Genomic DNA, 6,012 nt, shown 5'->3' with positions numbered 1-6,012 from the left:
ATATTTATAATTTAACTTTGTATTTATTTGTATTAAAATGGTTTTTAAATGTTCAGTTTCATCTGTTTTATTGATTTCCCCACAAACAATGTAGGTTATTTGAATAAAAAAAAAAGAGCTGAATATTTTAAAATTGAATTGGGATTTTGATATATTGGATATTTATATATATATATACACACATGGTTGGATATACAAATCAGTTTTTTCCCCACAATAGTGAGTTTCTATCTCACAATTCAGACCTTTTTTTTTTTTCTCACAAATCTGACTTTTCATAGAATTGCAAATTTATATATCTCACTTTTCTGACTTTATAAAAGACTTAAAAAAAAATCTGACTTTTTTTTTCTCAAAATTGCAATTGCGGGGGGGAAAAAATCCAAATTGTGAGATGCCAAGTCGTAATGACCTTTTTTTTTTTTTTTTTTCGCTCCATGTTTGTGTGTGTATTGAATGAAATGTATATTAATATACAATATAATTTAATATGTTTAATAACATAGATTAAAAAGGTTTAATCAATTTATATATATTAAAGTATATATTGATATTAATTATATTGAATTGTGAATGCATTACTAAATATTAAATACATATTTTATACAATATTATCTCAATTTACAAAAAAAAATATTCTTGATGCTAGGTCAGAGAACTATTGCAAACCCATTCTATGCTGAAAACAAGGGATTTTTATTAGCCAGTAAGCATGCATATATGCATATATGCAAATTCACAGAAATAGTATGCCATCAGTATATGTTGCATCTGTGCAGTGTTGCAATTTAGTGTTGGTATTTGCAGTCTTTCTTGATGCCAAATGGCAGTTTTATGTAGTTGTAGATCGGTTCTTGGTTCATTAAACTTCCACTCAATGCTTCTTTGTGGTTTTTCCGCTCAGAATCCAGTGGTGCACTTTGATCTCCCGCTGCGATTGGAGCATTGGTTTCCACGGAATCAGGTGCGCAGGAAGAGGGAGGAGCTACGGGAGCTGGTGCTGGAGCTGTACCGGAGACAGGGGGGCGGGGCCGAGCAGAGCGCCAAATAAAAACAGCCGGAACATGCCCTCTCACTAAAAAAACAACTATTAGGGTCTACTATTAGGGTTTGTTTTCTTTCTTTTTTTTCTACTGATTATCAGATAAGGGATATATTTATAATTTAACTTTGTATTTATTTGTATTAAAATGGTTTTTAAATGTTCAGTTTCATCTGTTTTATTGATTTCCCCACAAACAATGTAGGTTATTTGAATAAAAAAAAAAGAGCTGAATATTTTAAAATTGAATTGGGATTTTGATATATTGGATATTTATATATATATATACACACATGGTTGGATATACAAATCAGTTTTTTCCCCACAATAGTGAGTTTCTATCTCACAATTCAGACCTTTTTTTTTTTTCTCACAAATCTGACTTTTCATAGAATTGCAAATTTATATATCTCACTTTTCTGACTTTATAAAAGACTTAAAAAAAAATCTGACTTTTTTTTTCTCAAAATTGCAATTGCGGGGGGGAAAAAATCCAAATTGTGAGATGCCAAGTCGTAATGACCTTTTTTTTTTTTTTTTTTATCCTGTGGTGGAAACAAGCTTCTATATATACATATATATGGATGGATGGATTCCTGGATACAGATTCCAAAAGTTGAGTACTTGTAATTAGAGTATATTACCTTTTGAAATGGTAATAGTGCCATCTCTACAAAAAGCAGTGTGTTCCTGAGAGTTCAAGCAGCACTGAAATCCCCATAATGCACTTATTTGCTCCAATAAAGAAAAAAAAAAAGAACATAAAAGCGGCCCTTTTTCCAGAGGCACTAGAGAACATGAGCGTTTGTGATGAAATTGAAACAAAGCATCGGCCCGCTTTCTCGTGTGTTTGTTTGATTTGGCCGGAGTTCAGCTGGACCCCTCACTGCCTACTAAAATAATGATAAACATCATAAACTTTATTTATCCAGTACCTGACATATATTTAAAATGCTTTTCATTAATGGAAAACTTTAAAAGTAGAGAGGGATGAAAAGGAATGAAAGATTTATTTATTTTTTTAAGAAAATTAAAGTTCACTTTAACTGTACAGGCATTATCAGCCCCTGCTGTGCGAATTTAAGCATTTTGTTGGAAAAAAGGTTTGATGGCCAGTGCTGATTGTTTTTTCATGTGCATTTTTCTTCCAAGGAAAATAATTATTCGTATTAATTGGATTCATATATTACACACACACATACACATATATGTATATATATACAAGACTGGCCCAAGCATCAGTGCAACCATATATATATATATATATATCATGTGGGAATATAGAACTTATTTTAAGCATATCTGGCCGAAAATGTGCTTAATTGTCAAGATTTTCTTCATATAAAATATTGTGTCTATTTAGAATGTTTTTTTCCGGTTGTTTTTAGGGTGAACTTTGACCCTTTATTTCATGTATTTATCATAGAATGATTTTTATTAAAAATAGTATTGTATATGAAGCCGCTAGCTCATGAACGCACTAGGATTTGGAGGAGAGCAGGAGTGTGTTGTTCGGTGCAGATGGGTGTTGTTCAGGTGGGAATGGGATTTAAAGCGTCCGCTGCTGGGTTTTTCTCTCGCTAATCCAAAGGTTGTTTACTGGAAGATTATTTCTCGGGGTAGTGAAGGATTCCTCAAGGAAAATTAAGAGATTATTGCTGTACAAGAATGGCCACTTGCCATATCTTTTTTTTGTTAGTCTAAAAATGCCCCCTAAAATTTAGTAGACCTTTCCATTGTTTCTAGTTTTTCTATTTCATTATTATTATTATTATGTATTTTTTTTTTATTATAGTGCGAAGAAGCTTTTAATGCACTTTTCATTCAAATTGGTTTGCTGATAATATAATTTCTCAATTTCAAGAAAATATATAAATTAAATTAGAAAATGTAATATGGAATACATTTGGACACCCACTGTATCCAGTATATGATTTGTGTTTATTAATAGAAGTACTGAGCCTCCCGCAGTGTGTGGCCTTAAACTCAAGGCCTGACTGGGATGCTGTGCTGGGATTTAGGATCAGTGTTGGGTTTTCCCCTAATCACGCCTGACAATGGAAGTAGCCTGATTGAGCCGATGTCAGGCCCACTACTCCAACTTTACACTATACGGCCCTAGATTAGTTAATCTGGACTCTGAGATTAGAGCTGAATTAGCCTCTGAAAAGAAGAGATTTCACACACCCCCCTCAACCTTGCTTCATATACGCCATAATCTACTCTGACAACTACGCCACTGCTTTCTGGTTCTAGAAACAAGGATCTGATTGCCGAAAACATATAAAAACAAAACCAAGAATGTCTTTTTTTTGTTGTTGTTAGTAGTTTTGGAGTTTAATTGCCCCTGTCCCCATTCACTTTTATCGTGTGGAAAAGAGCTGCCAGAACATTCTGCAAAACATCTCTGTTCAAAATATTTTGGCTATTTCTTTAAGAAGTGCATATGAACTGTATGTAGCTTTCTGCTAAATCATATCAACCAAGTACAGTACATGTGAATGGAAGCGACTGAAGATGAAATCCTTATCTGACTCTCTGGATAGTCGCCCAGATCTCTGACAGGCGAGCGTCCAACGACTTGCCATTTTATCCAATTTACAATGTTTAACCATTAAACCTTCTTGAAATGTCACCATCACTGTCTGGTGCTAACTTTGTCCTTTACACTTGGATGGCAGACATAGTGTTGTGACAAAGAAAACAGAAGCTTTGTTCAGGTCTGTCTGAATTCAATAGGTCAAGATGTTGGAGTGCTGCGGTGACGACCTGCTCCAAACCTTCCTTGCTTTTTCTGTTAGCTTTTTTAATTCAGGTGAAGCCAAAGTTACCTAAACGCTTACACAACTTCCTGCTGAAGTAAGGAGTTGTGATAACTGAACCCGTGACTATTGTGATGATGTCTATTCCCAGAATTACTGTTCGGCTTGATCATCATCATCATCATCATTTTTTTAAATCTTTAAAAAAAATTAAGGTCACATTAAACCGTTTTGAAACTATCATGCGTTTACAAATATATCATACTAATATTGTTTTTAGTTTTCAGTGTTGTTATCATTTCACTAAAACCAACAACAGCAATAATAATGATGATAAAAAGTTTTCAATAATTGAAATAAAGCTGAAATAAAATAGTTTAAATATTTACTATTGAATTATTGGTACTGAATATTGATAACAGTTTTAAACGTATGAAACCTGGTAACTGATTTAAGTTAGAAGTTTAAGTACTACAGATAATTATAACTAATAAAATACAAGTTAATTAAATGAAAAAAAAATACTAAAACTTAAATTAGAATGAAAAATAAAAAATATTAATTAAAAATTACACCTATCGGCAAAAGACCACGAGAACCAGACGAGTCCTCTGCACAATCTGACCTGTGTTGCAGCCTAGAATTAAACCATGTCATGCTGGTTTCATCTGGCCAGAGGAGACCTGGCCCCTCGACTGAGTCTGGTTTCTCCTAAGTTTTTTCTCCATTTCTGTCACCGATGGAGTTTTGGTTCCTTGCCACTGTCACCTTTGGCTTGTTTAGTTGGGGACGCTTGACTGATTGCACAGACACTATTGGAAGTCTGCTTTGACACAGTATTGTATAAAGCATTATATAAATAAAGGTGACTTGACAAAATTCAAAATATTATATATATATATATATATATATATATATATATAATACTAAAATAACACATCTTTAAATTAACCTTTATAACCGTTTTTTCAATAGCTTGAAAAAAGCTTCAAAAGAGCTTATGTTGATGTGTGAAGAAACAGAAACATCAAAGAAAATCATATTTGTCTTTTTATTTATTTACAATCATTTACAATTGTCAAATAATTTAATTGCATGCCTTTAGGATACATAAAATTGATAGTCTTAGCAAGACAATGGAGCATGTTATTTTATTACCAATAATAAGAACAGGAACAGGGAAAAGATTTAAAAAAAAAAAAAAAAAAAAGTTTCCACCGCAGAATGAATGGTGATTTGAGATGTGGTGGAAATTACATTTATTCATGACAGCGGAAATGCATCTTACGTTAATTTTGGTGAAGAATTCCGAAATTAGTTTTGGTGCATTTTGGACACTGTTAGTAGGATAAGTGAAAAGAATGAATGGAGTACAAAGTGAAAAAGAAAGAGAAAAAAAAGCTACAGAGATGGCAGATGTCACACAGGGTTTGATCTGTCACATCCCCACCGCCTGCTTCCCGTCAAACACCCTTTACCATCAAACTCAACGGATTTAAACCAGAGTCCATCAGCTCAGTGTCTGAACCATCTGGCAGTCTTAACATTCATCTCTCTCTCTCTCTCTATCTATCTATATCTGATTTCCAATGTGCTAAACTTCAAAACTCACTTCAAACTGCCCAAGTATCCTTTATAAACTAACCTTTCAGACAAGCAAGCATTCAGAGTTTCTCTTTACGAACACTGATTTAGAATGAATTCAATGCAATATACGTTGAATGATCATCTGTGGTTTTAATATCCTCCACCGAACCATTGATACCTTACGAAACCTGGAATTGTTTGGCCCACGCTTGTGCCATCTGTTCATACGATCCCTGCCATGATGGAATACACCCAAAACCCATTAAAGATGAAGTCCCTGTAAGCTGCGCCGTCACAGCACGTGGCAAACTTGTAGACAAAGGGCTAACCCTACAAGATGTCACATCTAGTCAAACACTTGGTCTTAGCAAGAGATCTTACATGGTAGATTGTGCAATTAATCGTGTATATTTCAACTCTTCGAATTGAAATCCCATTACACCCAATGGCAGCAATGGAGAACAAGGAAGACACTCTCATAATTGAACTCCTCAATGGATCAGACCGCAAATTACGGGACTGTATTTCGACATCTCGGCAATCCAGACAGATCGTACAGGTGGGCAATGAAAGAGTATCACTGACTTCTCGACAAGCTTCCTCAGAAGAATTAACAAATAG

This window comes from Sinocyclocheilus grahami, unplaced genomic scaffold (assembly GCF_001515645.1).
Source record: "Sinocyclocheilus grahami isolate Dianchi unplaced genomic scaffold, SAMN03320097.WGS_v1.1 scaffold1042.1, whole genome shotgun sequence".
Taxonomy (NCBI): Eukaryota; Metazoa; Chordata; class Actinopteri; order Cypriniformes; family Cyprinidae; genus Sinocyclocheilus; species Sinocyclocheilus grahami.
The sequence above is the reverse complement of the archived record's forward strand: the minus strand, read 5'-3'. Positions refer to the sequence as shown.